At 45.1% G+C, this 26,059-nt stretch overlaps 1 protein-coding gene and 1 pseudogene across 4 annotated transcripts in view; one reads left to right on the top strand and one right to left on the bottom strand.

Annotated features, from left to right (window-relative positions):
- Nucleotides 1–26,059, top strand: part of CGNL1 (cingulin like 1) — a 157,480-nt gene that overhangs the window by 23,136 nt on the left and 108,285 nt on the right. The window lies entirely within an intron of this gene.
- Nucleotides 8,242–8,927, bottom strand: LOC128772811 (sperm-associated antigen 7-like; annotated as a pseudogene).

Raw genomic sequence — 26,059 nt, 5'->3', positions numbered from 1 at the left:
ATACATATAGCCTTTTTAAAATCACTCTGTATGCTCCCCCCTGTTAGGTAGCATGGCAGCACATGTTGTTGTTGTTTATGTTTAATTTTTTTTTTTTAACGTTTATTTATTTTTGAGACAGAGAGAGACAGAGCATGAACGGGGGAGGGTCAGAGAGAGGGAGACACAGAATCTGAAACAGGCTCCAGGCTCTGAGCTGTCAGCACAGAGCCCGACGCGGGGCTCGAACTCACGGACCGCGAGATCATGACCCGAGCTGAAGTCGGCCGCTTAACCGACTGAGCCACCCAGGCACCCCTGTTTAATTTTTTTTTTAACAATTATTTATTATTGAGAGGTGGAGCATGAGCAGGGGAGGGGCTGAGAGACGGGGAGACACAGAATCCAAAACAGGCTCCAGGCTCTGAGCGGTCAGCACAGAGTCCAACATGGGGCTCAAACTCATAAACCATGAGATCATGACCTGAGCTGAAGTTGGACGCTTAGCCGTCTGAGCCACCCAGGTGCCCCTTGCACATGTTCGGTCCAGCTGCGGAGGTAGGGATTCAGCAGATGGTTGGTTGTGCCACGTTTGCGGGTAGGTACGTAAGGATAATTTAGATGGAGATTGGATTTAGCTTGGAAACTAAGACCCTTCAGCCAGAAGATGTAGATAGTCTGACTACATGGTCAGATTATTTGTGTTGAGGAGTCAGGCCCAAGTTCAAGTTCCTCAGAGCAATGACTTCCGGTAAGAAGACGATTATGAGTGAAGACACCTGGATTCTAGTGTTGGTTCTGACAACTAAGAGGGATGTGGGACAAACCCCATGACTTTTAAATTGTGTCCTTATGTTTTAAGTGAGGGTTTGGATGAAGTCATTGTTTTAGAATCAGACGACCCATCAGGAGAATTACCTGGGTTGCATGTGTGTGCGCATGCGCATGTGCAGAATGTTAGGCCTCAACTCTAATCCATCCATCAGAATTTCCAAAAGGGGTCTGGGGGACTTGTATTGTTAAAAAAAACTCGCAAGTGATTCTGATGGTGCCACAGTTATAGAATGCCTAAGAAGTTTCCTTATCAGTTTTCATGTTCCACGAAACGTGTTCATTTCAAAGGTGGGTGGTCTGGAAAATTGATTTTATTAGGCATCTTCATCAACTCTTCTCTGAACTTAATGGAGCTCCACATTGTCTCATCTTCAAATTCTTTTTTTCTGCATTCTGTGGCAAAGGCTGCTAATTTTATATCCAGTGTCTATTCTCTTCTTCTGTGGTAACCAAAATACCTGATAATTTTCTAGGGTGTAGTAATGTGCCAAGCTAAAAGATTCTATTTCCCAGCCTCCCTTTCACATGGCTATGGGCCAGGGACTTCAGCTTTAGTAACTGAAAGGTGAAGTGTTATGTGTGAGGCTTATGGGAAGGTTCCAGAGACTGACTTGTGTAGACAGTGCATCCTTTTGCTTTTTCTGTGTCTTCCTACCTACTGCTTGGGACATGGACACAACGGCTGAAATCCAGTAGCCATCTTGGATCATGATGTAACGGTGGAGTTGGAAGCCATACTCTAAGTAGAGCACAAAGAAAGGAGGAGTCTGGATCCCCAAGTACCCTGGAGCTGTGATACCACCCCTGGAGTGCTTACCTCCACACTTTGTTCTTGCTGGTTAAGCCAAAGTTATTTTGTGTTTTTGATCATAAACAGCTAAACCTAACCTCACTGATACTCCTGTTGGGTGGAGGCTTGACAGTATGTCTTCCACACCTTTAGGTGGCTTGCGCATAGTAGGTGCTCCATAAGTATTTAACAAGGTAAACGCCCAGTGGTACTGAAGGCTGCTCTCACCTCTGCCTTTCTTATGTTAGATTAAATTACTCATAGGGACCTTTTGTTTGTTCTGTCCCAACCACCAGGAAGGTCGTTCACAGTCCTCTGTACAGGGCTTTAGGGCCACACGCTTAAATATTTTGACAAGGCAGCAGATAGTGGGCCTTTGAAATTGCAACTGCATGCATACATTATTTCGAATGAAAATCTAAGGGCTGGGCACTTTTCTGAATCTACAGAAGAAATTGAAGGTGGTTTTCAAGTGATGTCAGAAAAGGCCACCATGGAATCTTTTGCTATCATTTGGAGTCTGTTCTTTCCACAGTGCCAGCCAAGAACTTGATGTCAGGGGACTCTTTTGAAAGCGACTATTAAGGGGCCCTCATTGCCAGCTACTGACAAGGGGGTCTGCCTTCTCAGTGGCAACCTCAGAGGTGGTCTTGGCCAGACCAAGTTGCTCCTGACTCATGCTGAGCTTCGTCGGCCAGGCTGACACGCCCCTTCGAGGCCAGGACAACATGCTGGTTTCCTGGAAGCATGGGGGCCAAGACTGTGCTGCTAAGAAAATGGTACTATTTTTGCAAGTATGGCCTAATGGGAGTGTGTTTAAAACTCTTCCTCAACAGTAAAGCTCCTTTCCAAGAAATATGGGGTTAAAAAAACCCAGACTTAAAAGCAAAAGCTGGGAGATGAATCAATTCTTCACCGATACCAAGGAGTTTATTTCAAAACAGGTTTCATTGACTGCGTTGATTTGGATGGCCCACCCATCTCGGTTTGCCCACTGAGAGCAGGGCGCAGAGGAAGACCCACACCCCTTTGTGGGAAAAAGTGAATTCTGTGGCAAACCCTAGTGGCTCAAGAGTGTTTGCTTCTCCTGGAAATAATTATAGAAATATGCAATCCTTGAAAGGCAACATCTGGCTGGCTGGAGGCGAGCTGGCAAATACTCAATCTAAATAGATGGAGGTGACGTTGCACAGAAGGAAAAGAAACAGCCCGAGAAAAGGGCCAGTGAGTTTTAGAGCCCATGTCTAGAGAGATACCCCTCTCTATCCTTGGGTTGACTTTTCCCCTGGAGAAGGGCACCCCTCCCAGCCTTTCTAGAAGACAGATGCACAGCCCAGAGCCCAGTGACCTACCCCCTGCACTTCTGAGGAGGCTTCCATGGAGGAAAGGGGGCCTCTTATGGCTCTGGTTGGCTCCCACAGCTGAGATGGGTTTGCTGCCCAGGGATTGCCCTGGGCCAGGGCTCTGCAGGCAGCCTTGACTCCTCATCCTCTTCCAGTGCAATCTGAGGTGTTCATTTAGACGGTTAGACATGTCTTTTCCCCCTCAATGCTTTTTCATGGTGCCGTTTGCTTGTCCTTACCAGCCATGCCCAGCACCCAGGAGCTCTGCAGCATTTCTGCCTGCTCAGTTCGGAGGGGCCGGCTTTGGACCTCTTAACTCCAGGGCACATCCCTTTGGTCCTTGTTAATTTTTACATCCGCCAGCTAGTGACGAAAGCAGAACAGCATCTTCATGGGTTTATGGATGTTGGCAATTTTTCTTTTTTAATAGCATGCGATATGTGTTCAAGGAAAGAATGCAGTTCTAATAAATCTGAGGAACTATTCTGGATTTTCAGACACCGGGTTTCTATGAGAGCTATGGTAGGGGTATTTTGAAGGACTTACTGGAAAATCTGGGCCCTCTGCAAGTTTTTGCAGATGGTGCATTTTCACAGAGAAATGCTTCCAGTAGCAGTTTTGTTCAGTTCTTCTATAGTTGTTACTCTTGGCTGTGGTTTTGTGGAGCCTGAGACAATGGTCTTAGAAGTCTGGGTTTGACTTCTCTGGTCTCTTAAGCTTTCAAGAACCTGAAGAAGGCTTAGACAGAGAAGACCAAATTTCTTTCAAGTCAAGAGGTCTTGGAATAAATCCCTGGAGGAATGCAGGAGGGACATCCTGCTTTTGAATAAATAGTTGTTAGTGTAATGTGGCTGAAGTCCTAGTAATCACATTGAGAAGGGGACTCAAGAATGGAGTTTATCTGGGTTAAAGGGTTAAAGAGCTGAGAGTCCTCAGACCCCTAAGATACTGAAGTTCCACCTCTCCTTGCTTGCTGTGTGATCTTAGATGAGAAATCACTGGACTTTTCTGAGCCTCAGTTTCCTTACCTGTAAAACTGTGCAGCCCATCTCACTGTCTTTTTCTGTGACTCGATACAGTCATGTGGTGTTGATGCTTTCTGAACTGTAAAGTGCTGTGTCAATGTTGATGGCTCTCTTGTTTACTTCGCCCTTCCCCTGGCCTCCAGTGTCAGTGGTGACATCAACATCACTGCTTCCACCATCCCTGGGCTGGACCATCTTTCTCATACTCACCTCATTTCTCACACTTACCTGTGTCACTGACTTTGGGTCGCCATTTGGCCCTGCTTCTGATTTGGGAGCTGTGATCTTTGCTTTTCCTGCTCCCAGGTAAGGCTTTGTCTTTCTAAATCTTCCTGTTTGGACTCTGTGATAGGTTCTCTGTTTTCTGCAGCATTCTTAGCTTTGTTCTGTACAATCTTCAACTGTTTTCTATTGTTTAAGAGTGGGTGGGGAGGGGAGAAAGGATGGGGACCTCTGAAAAGGTGCTTTATTAATCTTTTTCTGTGCTTCTTCCATGTTTGCCTTCCCCAGCCCAGACTCTGCCCCCTTCCCCAGGGTTTAGAGAAGACGCAAAAGCTCTTAAAAGGTGTTGGCTTTATTTAACTGTGTGGGGCTGCAATTTACATTTAAGACAAATGCCTTTTATTCGTTCAATACAGATGCTTACCAACTGCTATGTTTACAACTAAGTGCCAGACCCTACATTAACCCTAGAGGATAGGTGGTGGTATCTTTATCAAAGGATAGCAAAGCACAGATCCTACTCTTGGTACCTTGTGTTTCAGTGGGGGAGATCTACTGGAGGAGATGCCAGTAAACACACAAAGACATATCAGTGGGTGATAAGAGCTCAGAAGAACAATTTGGTAAGGTAAGGGGGGTGGGGGATGGTGGAAAATCCTACTTTTTGGGGATCGTCTTTTCTATGAGATGGCCAACAAGAAGTTGAGGCTGGAAGGAAAGTCTGGAGCATGGCTATCCTAGGGGAAGAGCATTGGGAAAAGGAGATGGGGGCCTTATGGCCCTAAAGTGTGTTCTGGGAACAGCAAGGGGAAATGCGGGATGGGAGACTGTTCTAAGAGGTGGTGGGGTTGGGGACGCAGAGCCTGCTGGATTTCACAGGTCATCTTAAGGCTTTTATTGTGATGGCCATGGGAAGCCAGTGTAGGGTTTTGAGAATGAAGGAAGTGGACAACCTAGAACTTTCTGTGGGCTTACAGAAAGCACAGGACTTGCTATGGACTTGTTCTGTAGCCACTGAGAGTGGCAGTGGCTTAGTGACACAGAAGAGGAGGGGGGAGTAACAAAGGGCACTGAAGGTGGGAACAATAAGCTGGAGTGAGTACCTCAGGAAACCACATGCCTGCTGGTTCAAAATGTGTTTGAAAATGTTGACCAAACACACGAGAGTGTAGTAAGAAGGTCACAGGAGAGTGCTGTGTAAATCCAGAAAGGTATTAGTATGCATACTGAACTAATGGCCAGAGTTACCGATAGTGCCGTGCTCTGAATACATTCTGAAATAAATGCTTTTCCTTGCGTTCATTTGTTTATCAAAATGTTGACTACTTATGAAATAGTAACTTAGTGCTTACTGAATGATACTAGAATTTGTTGTCTGTTTCTGGTCAGTTCACAGGCCACATGGAAGGTTGGGCCATCTGTTTCTTTGATGTGAGTTTTTTGTTATCTCATGGGGGTAGAATTGGTATCAGTTGTGGTTGAACCATCTGACTACTGATGACAAAGCCGTGTCATCTGCCTCTGCTCTTTGGAGGTGGGCTCCTAAAAAAGCTTTCTGGGGGTGCCTGAGTGGCTTGGATGGTTAAGCGTCCAACTTCATCTCAGGTCAGGATCTTGTTGTCTGTGAGTTCGATCCCTGCATCAGGCTCTGTGCCAACAGCTCATAGCCTGGAGCCTGCTTTGGATTCTGTGTCTCCTTCTGTCTCTGCCCCTCCCCTGCTTGCTTGCTCGCTCGCTCATACGCTCTCTCTCTGTCTCTCAAAAATAAATAAACATGAAAACACTTTTAAAAAGCTTTCTGTATACACGAGGAGTTTTAATACATTTGTTATGGCAGCAAGAGCTAAGTTTTAGCATTTATGGGAGGTCTTGACTCGCTGAAACTTCCCTGATGCCTGGATCTGCTTTTTTCTTTGTTTTTAGCAAATATGAAGGAGGGGGGTGGATTTCTCACCGGCTTTATTTTCTGAATTGCTTTTAGTCTTAACACGCAAAAACATCGTCAGGGAAATAATTGTGAAAAGTAGGTCTAATGTGGATTGGATTTCTTATCAGAAAGTTCATTAGAATAACATGTAGCCTTTTTGCTACTGAAAACAGCAGTCCCCTTTTGATGATGTTTAAATTTTGAAGTTCAAAAAAGGAATTCAGACAGTTTGTTCCCATGTCTGAAAATATTATTACTCTGTTTAGTATCTTCAAGAGGCATGGAGCTGAGAGGGTGGGGTGGAAGTTAAGTGACCTGGTTAAATATCCATGTGCTGCCGAAATCTTATAGCAGGTGGGATGCTCAGAAAGAAAATAGTTGCAAGAAGTCGTTTCCCAAAAACAGTGGAGGGTGGATCACACCCTATTATGTGTTTATTCTGCTAAAGGGAAAAGAGAGTTAGCTTTCCTTGGGGCCCCAGATGTCAGGGATGATGAACACATACATTCATAAGCTGGACTCCTTTTCTTTGATGGAGACCTTGGTCCCAAATGCCTCGCTCGGAGGTAAATCTGTTTCTTCATATGAGGAGTGCCCAGTTGTTCCCTTTGGACTCAAAGAATCGATTATTCAGAAATGTGACTTTCAAGCCCCAGAGCAAAGTTTGGGCAGTATTTCAAGGGCTAAACTTCCAAAGACTATGCCCTTTCCCAGGGGTCAGCACAGGACCTTTTGGCTCCTCTTTCATGAGGGGAATACTCTTGAGATTGCCATTTGGCTTCCTCCTCCCTGTGGTGTGTGCGCTCACTGAAGGCCATTCGGGATTGAATGCTGAAGAGATTACGGGGCAGCCCTGCCCTCCAGGAGCCCACAGTCTGTGATGGGAGGTAGAGAAGGGAGAGGGCAGTCCCAGTGAGTGGGCGTGGGCAGCACTGGCACATGTGTGGGGAGGGGTTGAGGGGGTCAGAAGACAGGAAACGTGGTCCGGGGGAGTCAGGGTAGGTGAGGCCTGAGGAGAGGAGGGGTTGCCAGGCAAGCTCATGGAAAGCCATGGAGCCAGCACCGGATCGCCGACGAATGGCTGAGGTGTCCTGGGAGGCAGGGTCAACAAGAAGCAGTCATTAACTGGTGTGGTACCTGAGGGAGAGGAAGAATCTAGGAAGCTTCCCAGCTTCCCGGTGGGGTTGGCATTAATGTTTTGTACTGTGCTTAGCAGTTTGAGGAAAGGATCAAATGGTCCTGGGACCTTTTGTTCTCTTGGACAATTGGAAGCTACTATAACAAGAGTAGGCATGATGGTAAGTTGGGTCTAGCCAGGGAGTTGTTTTTCTTATGAGAAAAACATAGAGAAACAAGTCCCAATAAAATGTTGTTTGGTTTGAAAAAACTACTAGAAGAGAATTACGAATGGAAAGTTTCCCTACAGAGCATCTTAACTGTAGGCTGTCTTGCGTGAGGGCGTTGCCTTCTACTATGTTGGCAGGTGGCAGTAATTCCTTCTATTTGTAAGATGGCATCAACCATCAGCCCAGAAGGTATTTAAGCTAAGAAGGTTTGGGGTTCTGGCCGGCAGGAGCTTGCCACTTAAAGAAACTGGGGTTGTGCCCTAGTTGGGGGGATCTGCTGTTTGCGGGGTAAGGGCTGCATACTTGGGAGTTAACATGGTCTAGTAAAGTGGACGAACAGGGACTTGGGGCTGGGATGGACCAGATGCCCTCAGAATCCTAGCTCTGTCATCTGTTAGCTTATAACCTTGTCCAAGTTACTAAATCTCCTTGTCCTTCAGTTTTCCCATTTTCTTTACGGGGGTGGGGAGCGTCAGGCAGTGTTTATTGAATGTTAAGTAATCCCAGCTCCATGGGGGAGAAAATTCCTAGGAGAAAGGAGAATAGAGATTAAATGCCCACCCGTGCATTCACACTCATGTGCACGCACCAGCAGACATAACACATGCGTATCCAAGCTCCAACAGTGACAAAGCAAACACCTGCCTCCCCATCCTGAGGGACAGCTGTTAGGAGCTGGTGCGGAGGTGCGGCTTCAGGATGGGTTCTAATAGCAGCAGCCTTGTCTCTCCCTGCCCACCCCCCCCCCCCCCCCCCCCCCCCCCCCCGCCATACCTCAGAGAGCTGGAGTGTCTGGGAGGTTAGGTGGCAACTCTTCCCTGCTCTGTTGTGGATGCTTCTTGGCCTGGGCCTCTTTGATGGGACACATGTCCCTCTTGTTGGCCATGGGCACACAGCTGTAGGTCTTGTTGGGCTGTAGCATGTGGCCTGTGGCATCCTTGGCTGCCGCCTTGCCGATTAAGCGGCTGTACTTGTCCTTGTCGTCACTAGCAGGGCTCCCCACCACAGGTCCCTGCTGGGCTGCCTCCTCTTGCCGCTGGGCCAGCTCCTTCAGTTGGGGTTTCTCCTCAGCCTCCTGGGGGTTCCACTCCTCCCCAAAATGATAGGAGTCCAGCTCTTAATCTGAGCATGCAAACTCCTTTTTGAAGATCATGACATAGAGACACTCATCATCTCTGAAGGAGAAGGATGTCAGGCCAGCCACTTCCACCATATTGTGTAGGGTGCTCCTCTGTATCTCGTTCATTGGCTGAAACTTTTTCTTAATCTGCCCACTGTCTTGGATGAAATCTGACATCTCTTTCTCCATCCTTTATGAAACTCCACTTTCTGTTGTTTCTCCTGCTCCTGTAGTTTCTTCAGGCGAGCGACCTGCTCTTGGGCCTTGTGCCGAGACTCCTGGTCACCGAGACTGGGTGACTTCTCCATGGAGTTCAGGATGGAGCCTAGTAGGTCTGCCATCTTGGGAGTCAAGTTTTCCCATTTGAGCAGAATGTCAGGTTAGATGTGAACCTAAGTAGAGTGCCCTAAGTAGTGCCTGGCTCATGGTAGGCACTCAGTAAATTGTCAGTCTGTTTCCTTTGTTGATGTGGGACATGTCTGTATCACCACTGGGCAGGAACCCTGGCTTTCTGTTTATCACCTGAATGACACTTGATCCCTTGGGCAGATAGCCACCTTCTTTCTCTTGAACTCCCTGCACCTGCTTTGGCTAATAGAGGTGGGGGGGGGGGGGGCGTTGTGGAGGCCTTCTTATCACTTCCTCTCTCTTTCTCATGATGTCTGCATAGTGCTTGTGAGAGTGTGTATGCGTGTGTACATGTACATCCATGTGTGTGCTTTGGGGTTGGAGGGTTGGAATGAGGAGGCTCAATAATAATGATTGAAAGAGAGGAAAAAATAAATACACTCTAAATATATCTGTTGCTATATTATTTGTTAAAGACCTGCAAAAAATCTTGTTAACTATTAGAGAAACTGTAAATAGAACTTACCAAAACTGCTTTTTCAAAATATTAAGCCTCTGCTTCCTAATTTTGTCATGGCTTATGAGGGTGCCTTTTAATTCTTGTATTAAACGCAATACTCTTGTGTGACTTTAGTGTCTTCTCTCCTTTGCTAAAAAGATAAAATGCGGTCCTTTTCTTACAAAGAGTGAAATTTATCATGTTTGTGTCTTTTCAGATTCAGTGGAGAAAATCAGATTTACTTGAAAACGTTAAGATATCTGTAGTTTTTGTATTTTGATACAGGAGTCTGAAAATAAGCTGTGACAGTTGAGAGAACAAAAATGAGCACTGTACCACAGGCCAACTTTTGAAGGAGTTTACTAACATGTATCAAATTTCTACCATACTGGATGGGGCTCTTGTCAGTGTTTTTCTCCATGTCAGAATATGACACAAGTATGTCCTGACGTCGAGGATGTGCCTGAAGTAATTCTCATTCACTTCTTGTATAGGCTGGAGTCCCTGAGTGGATGTGTTGGGTGAGCCGGAACACCCACCCCCAGCTGCAGGCAGGAGTGGCTTCCCTCCAGTCAAGGGACTTAGTGGGGGATAAGATCTGGAGAAAACGCTGCTCTTTGGTTGTTCTCTTATCTTCTTCCCTTCTCAGCACTGTTTGGGCCATTCTTACCTCTGTACTTGTTATCTCTGGTGCCGATCACCTTGATATTTTCTCAGTATATGTAAGTGGATGATTGTTACAAGTAAATAGATGAAATCATTGGCTCCCAGATTTGGAAGAACCTGCAGGTACTGAAGGGCTGACCCCGGAGTCCCTTCTCAAACCTGCCTGTTGGCCTTCCTCCAGTGACGGGAGACTCACTGTCTATCAAAACAGCCTGGTTTAGCTTTAGGTGTCTCTAACTGTTAGAAAACCTTCCTTCCCTTAGATCGAATTGGAATTTGTGTCCCTGGCACATTTACTCATGATTCCTTTTTCTAACCTTTGGAGCCATGCAGGGCAAGTTTAATCCCTTTTCAAATGGCAGCCCTTCTGGTATTTCTATTTCATGACAATATATCCTGTTCTCAGCCCTGTTCCCCTCCTCTGTACCCAGTGCCTTCTCTTAGCTTCTGGGTCCTGAAATCATCCTGGCCACTCAAACCAGACTCTTGCTGATAGCCCCAAGCAGAGGGGGCTCCCTAACTCACCAGTGACAGCACTGATCAGCAGGGTCCATTTGGCTATTGTGGCTGCTGGACTGGTGGCTCTTTTGTCCCCAAGACTCCCTGCGTGTTCCCTGGAGGCTGTGTGCTTGGGCTGAAGATACACTTCTGAGATAGTTGGGGGTACTTGTTGTTGATTTCCAGGGAGTCTGCCCTGCCCTGCTGAATCTGGATGTTTAATTTCCAGAGATCATTGTGGTCATTGACCATCATCTGTCTCACAGCAAATTTGTTCTCAGCTATGACCCAAGTCTTTTTTCTTTTTTTTTAAAAAAAATTTTTTTTTAAATGTTTTTATTTATTTTTGAGACAGAGAGAGACAGAGCACGAGCAGGGGAGGGGCAGAGAGAGAGGGAGGCACAGAATCCAAAGCGGGCTCCAGGCTCTGAGCTATTAGCACAGAGCCCAATGCAGGGCTCGAACTCACGGAGTGTGAGATCATGACCTGAGCTGAAGTCGGAAGCTCAACCGACTGAGCCACCCAGGTGCCTCCCAAGTCTTTTTTTCTTAAAAAAACAAGATTTGCTCCTCCTGTGCCTTATCATCTTGGAGTCAAACAGTTAGTTTCTTCAGGGCCTTGGATTCTCCTTGTTAAACTTCATTTTCTTGGGCCTCACCCATTGTCCAGTCTGCTGATCTGTTTGGCCCCTTAACTCTGAACTCACTGCCTGTGTTTCCTGGGTTTCTATGGTTTTCATGGTTGAGGGCATGGGCTTTAGGGTGTAAATCTCCTGTCTACCACCTACTGGGTGTATGGTTTGGGGCAAGGGCATAGTGAAGAATCTTCTAGGGCAGTTGACAGAACAGATGAGTGGTATCTTAAGGAACCCAAGGGCAGGAGGCAGCAGCCTCGGGAAATCAGAAGTGGGGAAGCGGAAACAAGATATCATCCCTGCTTCTTTCTGAATGTTTACTTTTTTTTTTTTCCTTCTCCCCTGGAGACTGACTTATGTGGCAGGCAGAATAATGTCCTCCTCCCAAGATATCTACCTCTTAATTCTGAAACCCATGAATATGTCACCTTACATGGCAAAAGGGATGTGATTAAAATAAGGATCTTGAGATGGGGCGGTTCTCTTTGGGCCCATGGTCATCACATGTTCTCATAGGGAAGGCACTCCCCACTCGGAAATCAGAGCAGGCTCCTGATGGAGGAAGCAGAGTCAGAAAATGCTACCCTACTGGCTTTGAAGATGGAGGAAGGGACCAAAGAGCTAAGCAATGCAGTCAGCTTCTAGAAGCTGGAAAAGGTGAAGGAATAGATTTTCCCCTAAAACCTCCAGGAAGAATGCGACACTAATGACACCTAGACCTTAGCCTAGTGAGACTTCTGACCTCCGTTACAGTAAAAATCAATGTGTGTTGTTCTAAGCCACTCACCTGCAAGTGCCTTCTTTAAAGTCTTTTCCATGCTGACTGTCCTCTTGCAGTCATGAGCTCCCCACCTGCTCCTTGTGCCCACGTTGGAGGCAGTGTGGACCATTCCTGCCTTGACACTTTGTTCATTGCTGTTGTCTGACTCAGGGCCCAGCATGGACCCTCCATGGGGTGGGTTCTTGGTAAATGTCTCCATGGACTTACCAAAGACTCCAAGAGAAACCTTAAGGTGCCTTTCAGAAATCTGGCTGCAGGATCAGTTCTTGGCCTCCCAGCATACAGCCCTGCCAGAAAAGGAATAAGACCAGTCCCTCATGATTCTCTCCCAGCGAGCCCTGTGTGGGCTTCCAGATGGCCACTTCTTCCCTAAGTGTTGGTGTCTGCTCGAGAGCCTCTGTGTGGTGAGTCCACCTACTTTCTGAGACTGAACAGTTGCCATGTTTTCATAGTCTTTAAATACCAGAGGTTAAAAAAAAAAAAAAAAAACGACAGAGAGTGGGTTTTGGTGCCTTCTTTTTCTTTAATGTACTACAGTTGAAAAAGTGCTTCTACACTGAGGATTTCATTTAATCCCTATGGTGGCCCCATGAAGTGGCCAGCCCTTTTTCAGTTTGTTAATTATGGGAGTGACAGCATCCAAACTCTTCATATTTTGGGGTGGAAACCCATCATCACTTTCCATGGGCCAGAGTTCATGGCAGGGCCTGCCCAGTCTCTCTCTCGTGGGTGGGGAGATGTTTCTGTTCCCAGGGCTGCTCTATTGTACCTTAAAGAGGTGGTGAGAATATTCTCATTTTCCCCTTAGAATTCCAGACAGCACTTAGCATTCTGCTTTCCTTTTCCACTAAGTCAGCATCCTCTTGTACCCTAGCCCTCTTCTCTGCTCTTAACATGGCCTCCTTGCCGTCTGGGCCTGTAGCAGTCGGCCAGCCATCTTCTCTCTGGCTTGAATTGGAGATATTTGGGAAGGCCTTCTGGGTGAGTGCTTGCTCTTGGAGACGCCTGCTGTCAGTGTGACCTGGGACTTCGTCTCGTCTCTACTGCTGGGGCGCACACAGAGGTGTTCCTTGCTGTTCTCTAGGCACGGTCCCAGCAACCGCAGCCTCAGCCTCCTTTCTCCTCGTGATCTTCTGCAGATGGTCCTCAACCTATCACCCAGATGAGTTCTAGATATTTATTTTGCAATTCGTTGATTGTCTGGAGTTAGAATGCTTTGTCCTGGGGATTTAGTGTCGTAAATGGTGCTTAGAGGTTCTAGGCCCCCAACCAACATCTATTGTACTTGTTAGGTGGTCAAAATCCGGAGTCATGAAGACAGTGAGCTTTGGAGTCGGATAGCTCTAGGTGACTTCTGGCTGTGACACAGCTATCTGGGTAACCTTGGGTAAGTGATTCATCCTCTCTGAGCCTCAGTTGCCTCACCTGTAAATGGTAATAAGTAATAACCTCCCTGGCAGGGTTGCTGAATAATGTATTAAAAGTGCTTAGTGTAGTACTTGATGCTTGGTAAATGTTCAAGGAATGATTGGTATTATTTATTACTGTACTATTAATTATGTATCTAGTTTGATTGATAGCACCAGACATCGAATCACTATTTATACTGCCATTTCTATGGGTAAACGGATTCCAGGATTAAACTCTGTGCTAGCCATTCAGAATTGAAATGTACTTTTTTTTCCTTTTGGAGGTCTCAGATTGCTGTGGGTGAAGGAGTCTCCATTAATTAATTAATTAATTCATTCATTCATTCCGGAAACAATCGCACTGTCACATATGCTGTAGGGAATTGGGGGTAAAATGGTGAGCAAAACCCGGTATAGTTCCTGTTCTCATGGATTTTATAGTCTGATAGGGGAGACAGACATTAATTTAAAATAAAAAAATCATGGAAATGTGAAAATACAGTTGCTGTGGAGGAAGCTGGGAGAGGGTCTGGGGAGATGCTGCCTGGGTGTTTGGTGGGTCTTGGGGTTGAATCTGTGTCACTGCCTGGCAGACATCGCCTGCAGCCGAATGGCTTAGGGCTTTGGCAGCAATGGGTCCAGATCGAAGCAGGGTAGTGACAGCCTGGGCTCTAGCAGGTGACAGTCTAAGGTGTCTGAGACCTCAGGGCCTGTCAGAGGGACAAGTGTTTATAAGAACGGAACAGCTGTGAAGAGTATGGTTGGGGAGGAAAGGAGACTCTGGCTTTCAGGTCAGCGCACCAGAGTCCTCAGGTGGTGCTTATTAAGGAATGTTTTAAATGGGGCTTTAACTTGGCCCCTCCTTCTCTTCAGCCCAAATGATACCCTGGTCCAAGCTTCCTGTCACTGTGGCTTCTAATAGCCAAGCGAGTGTAATTAATATCCTGTTCCATATAATAGCTTCCATCTCATCACTCATTTTGCATGACTACTTTCTTGCTCTCAATCCCTTTCTATTTCTCTGTTTTCTCCTGTTTGATTTCTCCTGCTCTGTGACTAACTCAGCTCTTCTGTTTTTCATCCAATTAATGTTTCTCTCTTGGAGAATAATGTTCTTTGGGTCTGAGATGGAGGAGGAAGGGGGTAGAATTCTGTTAGTCCATAAGCAACATTGGTGAATAGGTTTTGTTTAATACCCCATTTAAACTCTGCCCCCCATGCTGCCTTCTCTGCAGACGGTATAGATAGCTTCAGTGTTGGCCCAGCTGTCTACTTGCTCATTCTTCCTTCCATGAACGAGATGTAGTTTGCAAGTTTCTTAGTCATTTACCTGTCCTCTTTGTCTTATGGGAAACTGTCTTCAGGTTGTATAATATACATGCCACCGTGTGTAGCCTTTGAACTCAGGAACTTGCTGGATTTCTCTTCAGGTCCCTGTGATGGGATGCTCTGTATTCATTGCGTCCTGGAAGATGATGTACCTTGTTGTTTTTCTGGCAGAGGTATTATCCAGGAGCAGTGTTTTGAGCTCTAACCAGGGTGGTATGCCTAGTGACCTGTTGAAGGACATGAGTATTTCTGTTCTGGCCATCCACCAGGCCAGAGGTGGGAGATGGGTCAGGAATTGCAGGTGTTGGCTCTGGAGTGACCACGATGACCACCACAGTGAGTTTGACTGCCTGGTGGCCTATTTATTTAATGTTACTTAAAAACAACAACAACAACAACAACAAACAACCTTTTACCCTACGACCCAGCAATTGCACTACCAGGCATTTATCCACAGGGTATAGGTGTGCTGTTTTGAAGGGAAACATGCACCCCCATGTTTATAGCAGCACTATCGACAATAGCCAAAGTATGGAAAGAGCCCAAATGTCCATTCATGGATGAGGGGATAAAGAAGATGTGGTATATATATATATATACAATGGAGTATTACTTGGCAATCAAAAAGAGTGAAATCTTGCCATTTGCAACTATGTGGATGGAACTAGAGGGTATTATGCTAAGCGAAATTAGTCAGAGAAAGACAAATATCATATGGCTTCAATCATATGAGGATTTTAAGACACAGAACAGTTGAACATAAGGGTAAGGAAGCAAAAATAATGTAAAAACAGGGAGGGGGGCAAAACACAAGAGACTCATAAATATGGACAACAAACTAAGGGTTACTGGAGGGGGTGTGGGGGGGGGATGGGCTGAATGGGTAAGGGGCACTAAGGAATCTACTCCTGAAATCATTGTTGCACTATATGCTAACTAATTTGGATGTAAATTTTAAAAAATAGAAAATAAATAAAATAAAACACCCTTTTTATTTTAGAATAGTTTTAGATTTACAACAAAATTGTGATGATAGTACAGAGAGTTTTCATATACCACCCACCCAGTTTCCTCTATTAACATCATATGTTTGGTTTGTCACAATTAAGAAACAAATATTGATAAATTATTGTTAGTTACAGTCCATACTTTATTTAAATTTGCTTAGTTTTTATTTAATGCCTTTTTCCTATTCCAGGATTCCATCTGGGATACCACAGTATGTGTAGTTGTCCTGTCTTCTTAGGCTCCTGTGGGCTGTGATAATTTCTTGAGACTTTTTTTGTTTCTGGTGATGCTGACAGTTTTGAGGAGTACTGGTCAGGTACTTTATAGGATGCCCCTCTATTGCTGTTTGTCTTAGACTTTTCTCATGATTACACTAGGGCTAGGGGTTTGACAGAGGAAGATGACAGAGTAAAGTGCCATTTTCATCACAGTATATTCTATCATTATGACTTCTCACTGTTGATGTTGACTTTGGTGAAGTATGGACCTGGCTGAAGCCATGTTGCCAGGTTTATTCACTGCAAAGTTATTATTTATTCTTGTTTCCATATGGTTCCCTCTCAGGAAGTCAGTGTGTGCAGCCTCAGGGAGTGAGGAATTATATTCTCCTTCCTTTAAGGCTGAGTGTCTAGGGGCACCGGGGTGGCTCAGTTGCTTAAGCCTCAGACTTCGGCTCAAGTCATGGTCTCATGGCTCTTGAGTTCGAGCCCTGCCTTGGGCTCTGTGCTCACAGCTCAGAGCTGGAGCCTGCTTCTAATTCTGTGTCCTTTTCTCACTCTGCCCCTCCCCCGATTATGCTCGCACGTCTGTGTGCTCACTGTCTCTCAAGATCAAATAAACATTAAAAAAAAATGTTTTTAAAGTGTCTATATCAATTATTTGCACTTCTTATGCATGGGGGATTTGTCCCTTTTTCTTCATTTATGTATGTAATCATTTGTTTATATCAGCATGTATGTACTCATAGGTATTTATTTTTATACTTTGGGTTTTAACACTTCATTATCTGTTGCTCAGTGTGTTCCAGCTTTGGCCTTTGGAAGCTCCACGTCTCTCACACATATCTCCATTATTGTGGGCATTGTGGGTTGTTTGTTTTGTTTATTTTTTAAAGCACTTCCTTACTTTTTGACACTACAAGATGCTCCGGGCTCTTTTGTATACTTCCTGCCCCCCTCCTGGAATCAGCCATTTCCTCAAGCATCCCTGGTTCCTTTTACTAGAGAATTTATTGGCATTATAAAGCAAGATCTGGGTGCCGGGTGTGCCCATGGCTACTGTAATATTGTTGCTTCTAAGCCCTCTTGGCTGACAGAGCAAGGAAAAACATGTATATACTCTATTTATAAATATGTAATTATCTGTATCTGTATTGTGCTGAACATGAGTTCACGCTGATGTCTCCAACTTGAATCCACTATCATTAGATCATTCTAGCCCTTCTGCCCTTGCATATCTGTAGCTTCCCACTCCCTCCAGTGAGAAATAAGGCCCCACCCATCCGCCATCTGTTTACTTGTTTGACCAGTTGCAGTATACGTGTGCTTTCAGCATTGTTAACCCTCCTTCCTCGGGAACAACTTTATCAACTACAGTAAAATATCTGTGTCTGGTTCCTTTTGGTCTTAGGACCTCCACTCATTTCTAGAATTACTTAGATCATTTCCTTTTCCCTCACCCCCTTCTGTGAAGTTTTTTCATACATTTGTAATACAAATAGGTTCTTCTGGTCTGATGACTCTTTAGGAGAGAGAAATGGGGAGGTGAAGACTCAGCTGTCAGGGAACTGAGTTAGAAAAACTTGGGGACATTTAATTATATCTACCAAATATTTGGTGGTTCTTTGCCACTGGATGACAGGATCCTTACAATCTTTTCTCTCCCTGCTTCCTTTTGTCCCTATCCATTTGCTATGGACTAAAGGTTTATGTTCCCCCCAAATGCAAATGTTGAAGTCCTAACCCTTGAGGTGATCATATTTGGAGATGGAGCCTTCAGGAAGTAATTAGGATTAGATTAGGTTGGGTCATAAGGGTGGGGCCCTCATGATGGGAGTAGTGGTTTTGGAAGAAGGGGGAGAGAGAGATTTCTTTGCACACACAGGCACTGAGGGAAGGCCATGTGATGACAGCGAGAAGTCTACCGCCTATAAGCCAGGAAGAGAGATTTCATCAGGAACCGAATTGGTTAGTACTTTGATCTTGGACTTCCCAGCCTCCAGAACTGTGAGAAATAAAGTTCTGTTGTTGAAGCCACTCGGTCAGTGGTACTTGTTGTGAGCAGACTAATGCAGCCCTGTATATGGAAGGATGGGCACCACTGTTGTGGAGCCGTACTGTTGTGGAGCCGTTTCATAAACCATATCCTCCATTCCCTTTCTACCTTTAAACAACAAAGGGACCTCTCTTCCCTCTGGTGATCTGGGGTAGGAGGTAGGTTTAGGTAGTGGTCTTAGTGGTACATTTATAAATGAGAGCTCCTGGGTAGAGCCTCTGTTGGAATTGTCTGATGCTATCTAATGGGATGCTTTTGGCCAAAGTAAGCCTTAGGATCAAGGGAATACTGCTCACTGGAAAGATTATAATCACCTAGTTGGAGAAAAACATAACCCCATTCCCCAAACATACTGAGCCTACCTGGGAGCAGGAGGGTCTGGTTTTAGAAGCAGGAAGAGCACTGAGAAGGGTCTGGGAGCATGCTCTCCGGTGGCTCGGAGCTGGACTCGTCTCCCTGCTCTTCACTGTGGTCAGCCAGACAGCATCATGTGCTCCTGTCCTGCCCGAGATCATGAGCTTGGAAGTGCTTTGTAAGCCAGAACATGGCAAGGTGGATGTGAGTGGTGGTTAAAAATTCCATATTAAAGGCTGAGGCTTCCTTGAGGCAGATTTTTCTCTGGGATGCTGATTTTGAGTTCTTTGTGTTTCTAGTTTCTTTAGACAGATCATCATGTCTTTGCCTTACAGCTGTCTGCTTACTCCGTGTAAGTAGAGAAGTCACAGGAGCTGTCCCTGGCATGGGAAACAGAAACAAGCCTGACACTCCAGAGAAATGTGTGACCCTCTACGCTTACAGATGGGCAATTTTAAAACCTCTTAACTGCCAGGGAGGGACTTCCTTTCATTGTTTTCCTTTTGTGTTTCTTCCTTTTCCTCTTCATGTTTTCTCTTTCCTTTGTAGTGATCTTTTTCATGTCTAGGATTAAAAAAAAAAGTTATTTACTTTTATTGGCTGTTTCATTTCACAACTTGGCACCTGTTTTGATAGGAATGTCTGCTTCCTGCCACCGTCAGGACAGTCAAAGAGTACAGGGTAAATTTGCCAGGGCTTCACAGCATGATTTCTAGTGCTGTAACTCCTAGAAGGCTCCCCCTGGGGAGAGTGAGCCAGGAAAACAAATTACACTTTGGGTTTTAATACAAAACCTTTCTAAATTCAGCCCTTAGGAGAAAAATAAGACCTTTGTACATTCTTCTTTTGCAGTGTTTTTCTATATGGTCATCACTTACTCACCCATGTTGAAGTGTATGTGTTAATGTTCAACATTAGGCTGATGTCCAGAAGTTAGTTTTAGACATTACAGCTCGGAGTAGGTTAATGTTTAGTATATAAGCATTTAGAAGAGTACTTGGTGCATAGTGTGAATGTTTAAGGGTTAATTACATTATTACTATTTATTATTATTACTATTATTAACTAATGAACAGCTCCCATGTGGTATGTTGTGGGACAGTAAGACAGAGATGAGGGACCTAACGTCAATACTGGGTGTAGGCAGAGGAGAGTAAGCTGAAATTGCTGTTCTGGCGAGTGAGAAGTGATAATGGGGATAGGAACGGATCCCAGGGCAGTGGTTTGCATCTAAAAACTTGGAACTAAGGAGCTTGAAAGTGGTTCCTCTAACAGAAGTCAAGGGTATGTTGCGTGGTCTCTGAAAACCCTTCCACCTTTAGATTGTGATTCTATGTAGACTCCCCTCTGCTTGGAGTATGACTGGGTGGGCATGGGCATTAATAGGTCAAGGGGAGACCAACAGAGGAGAGGGGAAAAGAGTGACTTTTTTCCCCTTTGGATTCTTTTGGGTTGGAATTGTTTATGTCTTTTCTGGCATTCCCAGGGTGAAAAGGTATTTCCATGTGCTTTGCTGTTGGTCTAAATTAAATGCAGACTGTACTTGAGCTGCTCTTGGCATACCCTTGGAGGTTCAGCTGCAACTGGGGACAATAGGCAACTGCCAGGGGGAAGGAGAAAAGTAATATTCCATTCAAGTAGGTAAGGTCTGGCTCAGAATTCCTTGAGTGTGAATACCAGGTTTTGCGTTTCGTTGGCACCCCCCCCCCCCCCCAAATCCGGGCTGCAAACACATCCCTGGGGATTGGAAACAAATTCTGCAGATAGCTCATTTTGGGGTGGAAGGATAGTGGGGTGGGCAAAGGAGGCACCGAAGTTTTCCCTGACTGCCTGTATTTTTGTGTTTTAGTTTCTATGATAATTGACATTCCTTGGAAGAGTTGTCTTTACTCTGTTCTTTTGCTGGTCTGCTCTGATCATGTTTCCCTGCCTTCCTGCTCAGTGACAGAGCTCTTGTCAAGGTTACCTTTGATCTCCATCCTGTTTAATACTGGGATAGTTCTCTAGTCTTCACCGACTTACTAGCAGCATTTGCCTTATTGGACCTTCCTTCCTTTTTGAACCCCAGCTTCTGTGGGCTTGGAGGCCACCCCACTCTCCTGGTTTTCTCCGGCCCCCTGGCAGTCCCTACTCTATGTCTTTGTTCCTTCTCTTCTCACTCCTCAGTGTTGTTGGGGTGGGGCTTAGGCCCTCCTGGTGGATCTTGTTAAATGCAGATAATGATTCACTAGGTGTGGGTGGGACTTAAGAGTGCATTTCTCACAAGCTCCCACGGGATGCTGTTACTCTGTCCAGGAGCACACTGTGCAGCGAGGCACTGGGGCTCTGTCCTCTGCCCCTGCATCTGCATGACTTCCTAGTGGAGCTCATCCAGCCACTGGCTTTCAACATCATTTGACTCCCATTGGTGACTAACTACCTGACTTGGGATGAGACCAGAGCCCTTTGGGATTCCCGCATACCCCCGTCATTTGGCTCCTGCCCACTGCTCTGTGCTCCCCTGCTCCTCCCCTGCTCCTCCCCTGCTCCTCCCCTGCTCACCTCTTAATTAGTTCTGGCCAGGTTGGCTTTCTTGCTGATTTTCTAACTCGAATCGTAAATCCCTTTCTTGGGAACTCTAAACTTGGTGTTGTGTCTACCTGGCCCTCACACGACTTTGCAAAGATCTCCTGATAGCCTTCAAATCAGGTGTCTCCCTCTCGGAGAGAGCTTCCTTGATCATTGTAGCTCAGAAGGACCTTCACCACCACCTTGCACTCTTCTTGCCCTGCTTCCTTTTCCTCATAGCATTGTCGCTGTATGAGTTCCTTGTTTGTTCTCCCCACTAGAGCGTAAGTTCTATGGGCAACTGCCTTGGAAGGGGGCCTAGCACAGAGGGGCTCTCCATGAGAAGTTGTTAGTGACTAAGGGAAACATTAGCATCAGTCAGCATACCCTGAGTGATGAGGTGACAACTGGATACCAACACTCAGTTCCAATGGCTGTGTTTATAAGGGTTGGGTTTAGGTAATAACATCATATTTCAATGATCGTGATGTGTTGGGAAAACACGGAGATACAGTGGGTATGTAAATGAGGCCATCACACCATGTGAATACCCAGTAGTTTTATGACCAGACTGCACAAAGGGAGGTTTCATAGTCGTTTGAATTAAAAACTGGGCACAAAAAACTGCACAGTGAAACCATGAAAATCTGCACTGCATGGGTCAGTGTCTTTTTGTTCACACCCGGTATCATGATTTAGTTTCAGCAAAATTAACATTATCCTAGATACAAATTTATGTTGTGAATTTGAATTGTATTGGCTTCTTTAAAAAAAAAAAGAAAAAGTTGTGTTCTTTTTTTTTTTTTTTTTTTTTAACATTTATTCATTATTGAGAGAGAGAGAGAGAGACAGAACGTGAACATGGGAGGGGCAGAGAGAAGGGGAGATACCGAACCCAAAGTAGGCTCCAGGCTCCGAGATGTCAGCACAGAGCCTGATGCGGGGCTCGAACTCACAAACCACAAGATCATGACCTGAGCCGAAGTCGGACACTCAACCGCCTGAGCCACCCAGGTGCCCTGAATTGTATTGGCTTCTTAAATGTATTTTTAAAAATTGCATTGGCTTCTTAAATGTATTTTTTTTAAACGTGGTTGTATGGTATCATAGGAACTATAATGGTTTTATATTTGTACAGTAAGTTAACACTAAGGGTCTTTGAGAACATTTTCTTTAAGGCATTTGTACATTATACAAGCTTGTGAAAGACGAAAATAGGGACACCTAGGAATACGTTTTAATGTTTCAAACTGCTTGTGAAAAGCTATTTTTAACAAAATAAGATTAGTGGGCTGAGTGGGCTATTTTAGCATGCTTTCAAGAGAGTGAAATTTTGAAACATCCATATTCCTATGAATACCAAAGAATATACTGACAAATCCCAAAAGGATAAAATATGTAATATTTTTGTTTTTTTACATAGTTGAAACTTCTGTTTCTGGTTACTGCTTCAATTTCTAATCATTGAAAGACATCATGAATTGTACAACTTCCGTACCGGAGACATCTGCATAAAACATTGTTATTTCTGTATAAAACAAAGATAATGGAACTGATGGCCTTTGCCCATCACTGCCGGGGCTGGGGTTACAAAGGTGTGCAGGGAGAAGCTCCCAGTTCTGACTTGACCTTGGTGCTTCTGGCCCCACGAGACCAGAGAGGAGGGGTTCTGCACGTGGGAAATGAGACCCAAGAGCAGACAGATTCTTGCTTTGAAATGACCTGTGAATGGTACTTGCAGACACATTTCATTTGAATACATGGCGTTTGTTTATATCGTGTTCATTTCTGTCTTTGTACCTTAGGGCTGCTCTAACAAAATACCAGAGACTGGGTAGGTTATAAACAACAGAAATGGACTTATCACAGGTTTGGCCGACGTTGAAGATAAAGGCTCCAGCCTGTGATGTTCTGGTGAGGGCCCTCTTTCGGGTTTCATAGCTCATGCCTTCTTGCTGTTATCTTCACAGGGTGGAAGGGACTAGGGGACTCTCTGGCATCTTTTTTAAAAGAACACTAATCCTGTTCATGAGGGCTCCACCTTCAATGACCTAACGCCTCCCAGAGGCCCTACCTCCTCGTAGCATCATCTTTGGGGGTTAGAAATTCAACATGAATTTGGTGGTGGTGGTGGGGCACAAACAATGGCAACTTCCATTTATAATTCAAGGCTGTCGTACTAATGAGCTCAGCCGTGTGGAGCTGTGCAGCCCGGGAGGCTGGGGCAGAAGATGAAGAGTGGAGTGTGAAGGTAGGGATGGGGTGGGTGGGGGTGTTTCAGGAAAGAAGAAGGCAGGTGAGGGCCTCAGAAACGCTCACATTATCTAAAAGAACTACCCGTTCTCTAATTACCCGAGTAACCGGTGAGAGCAAGATGCAGCATGTTTGGTGTGACTTTGGCCTCTGGGATAGTCCCCCTTCCCCTGCCACGCGCCCAAGAGTTTATCAGGCTTCTGGCGTCACCAAACATTAGGGGTAATAACTGATGAACAGAAAACCTGCATTTGCACATGTGGGAATCTGGTAGGTTTCTATTTCAGGTTTATTTTAATTTGCTATTTTACGATTTTTGGGTGGCTACACACTGTTACCTTTTGTTTTTAACAGTCCTGCTGTATGATACTGAGTAAGCTTCTGGGGACAAACCCAGGTGCCTGTCATTTGTAGCAGTCTTGCTGGGTCCTGTGCAGATAGCTGAGAGGTACATTTAAGGCACCTGGTTGGCTTATGAATCGATGCCTGAAGGGAAGTGGGAAGACTGCATGCCATGGACCCTTCCTGGGTGGCTCTGGATTTTGCTCTCATTTGGCCAGGTTTGCTCATGATACTGACTCCTGCCATCTTTTCTTTGATGTGGGCAAAGGTGGACAGATTTCCCTGGTCATCTTATTTTGAGTGACCAAGAAGAGATACTTTGCAGAAGGCATAACGTATATTCCAGGGGAGAATGTTTAGCTTTGGAATTCACTTGGCAGAAATTGCGTTTGAGGAGGTTCTAGGAACAGGGCTTGTTCTAGCTGGCCTTGTTGGAATTCCACAGTGTCCTCTTTACTTCCCTTAGGAGACGCTTCATAACCCAGGGCCTGCTTTCTGCTTTTGGAGCACACACATCATATGAACGTGGCTGTCCAGGGTGGGAAGAAAAGCCACAATAATCCTGATGTTCAGGTTCTAGTGTTTTATTTTTTTAATTAAAAAAATTTCTTTAATGTTTATTTTTGAGAGAGACAGAGAGAGCATGAATGAGGGAGGGGCAGAGAGAGAGGGAGACACAGAATCGGAAGCAGGCTCCAGGCTCTGAGCTGTCAGCATAGAGCCTGATGCAGGGCTCGAACTCATGAGCTATGATATCATGACCTGAGTTGAAGTCAGACACTCAACTGACTGAGTCACCCAGGAGCCCCAGGTTCTAGTGTTTTAAACAGCGACACATATAACAGCTGAAGGTAGGAGTATGTGTGAAAGGTGGGCATAGGAGATTTGTTTTGGAAAACCTTGACTTTTTAAAAATTGTTCCCATTTTAAAAGGAGCTGTGTGCATCGTGCATACGTTATTAATTAGTTCATTCATTTGTTCATTTGGTGCCTGCCATGTGTAAGACGCTGCCAGGAATATGGCAAGCAGGAAGGCCTCCTTGAAGAGTAACTCTTCTTTTTTTTAATTAAAAAAATTTTTTTTATGTTTATTTATTTTTGAGACAGTGAGAGATGGAGCACGAGCGGGGGAGGGATAGAGAGAGAGGGAGACACAGAATCCTAAGCAGGCTCCAGACTCCTAGCTGTCAGCACAGAGCCTGATGCGGGGCTCGAACTCACAAACCGTGAGATCATGACCTGAGCCGAAGTCGGACGCCCAACCGACTGAGCCACCCAGGCGCCCCTGGTTCTTCGTTTTTATAGTGGCAGGACAACTTGCCTTAAAATATCAAGAACAATTTTATTTAGTTATTAATTTTTTTAATGTTTATTTTTGAGAGAGAGAGAGACAGAGTATGTGAGTAGGGGAGGGACAGAGAGAAGGGAGACACAGAATCCGAAGCAGGCTCCAGGCTCTGAGCTGTTAGCACAGAGCCTGACACGGAGCTCAGACTCACAAATGGCAGGATCATGACCTGAGCCAAAGTCAAACGCTCAACTGACTGAGCCACCCAGGCACCCCGGCAAGTAGGTTTTATTTTATGTCTACACTAATTGTCAGTGACTACAGGGGTGTAGTGTTGAGGAGGATTTTGAGGCTAGATTTCGGCTTGTAGAAAAAAGGCAGTGATCAATAACCTTGTGTTTATGTATTTTGGGCTTAGGCTCCCTATAGGAAACTGTAGCACAAATGTCCTGGATCTGTCTCTGGATAAGATCTTTTCTGTGTGCTTGGCAACATACAGACATCCGTTTATACTTGCAACAGTTGTTTATTAAATTTCCACTGTAGACATAGCACTGTACTTTAGATTCTCAGCTGTCTGGGTTCTTAATTAGTTAATAACTTATTTCAGGATGTTGGTGGTTAAGAGCTGTTTGGTTAACCAGTGTGGTTTTTAGTCTCTGACTCGTAAGTATTGAAAAACATTTTATGATCAAAGTTACTTTCTTGTAGCCATAAATGCCACATTCCTTATTTTTCACTTATTATTTCCTGTTATTTTGTTTAGCATACAATATATGATTTAATTTTCTCAATTACCAAATACACTCATCATCAATAATCTGGCTTTAGTGATAGGGAAACATTCAGAGATGATAAAGAACTTGTCCAGAGCCAGGATTTGACTTGAGTCAAATGTCAGACACATTCCCCACCCTTGCACCTTGGTGCTGTGTTCCCAGAATTGCACACTTCTTTTTTTTTTTTTTTTTTTTAATGTTTTTATTTATTTTTCAGACAGAGAAAGAGAGAGCATGAGCAGGGGAGGGGCAGAGAGAGAGGGAGACACAGAATCTGAAGCAGGCTCCAGGCTCTGAGCTGTCAGCATGGAGCCTGACGCAGGGCTTGAACTCATGGACTGTAAGATCATGACCTGAGCCGAAGTCGGACACTTAACCAACTGAGCCACCCAGGCACCCCCAGAATTGCAAACTTCTATCTCTTGGCCCTGCACTGGGAGGAGAATTGTTTAGAAATGATTTC

The sequence above is a fragment of the Panthera pardus genome, unplaced genomic scaffold (genome assembly GCF_024362965.1).
Source record: "Panthera pardus isolate Hobbes unplaced genomic scaffold, ASM2436296v1 HiC_scaffold_24, whole genome shotgun sequence".
NCBI classification, from domain to species: Eukaryota; Metazoa; Chordata; class Mammalia; order Carnivora; family Felidae; genus Panthera; species Panthera pardus.
This window is presented reverse-complemented; position numbering and strand designations above follow the sequence as displayed.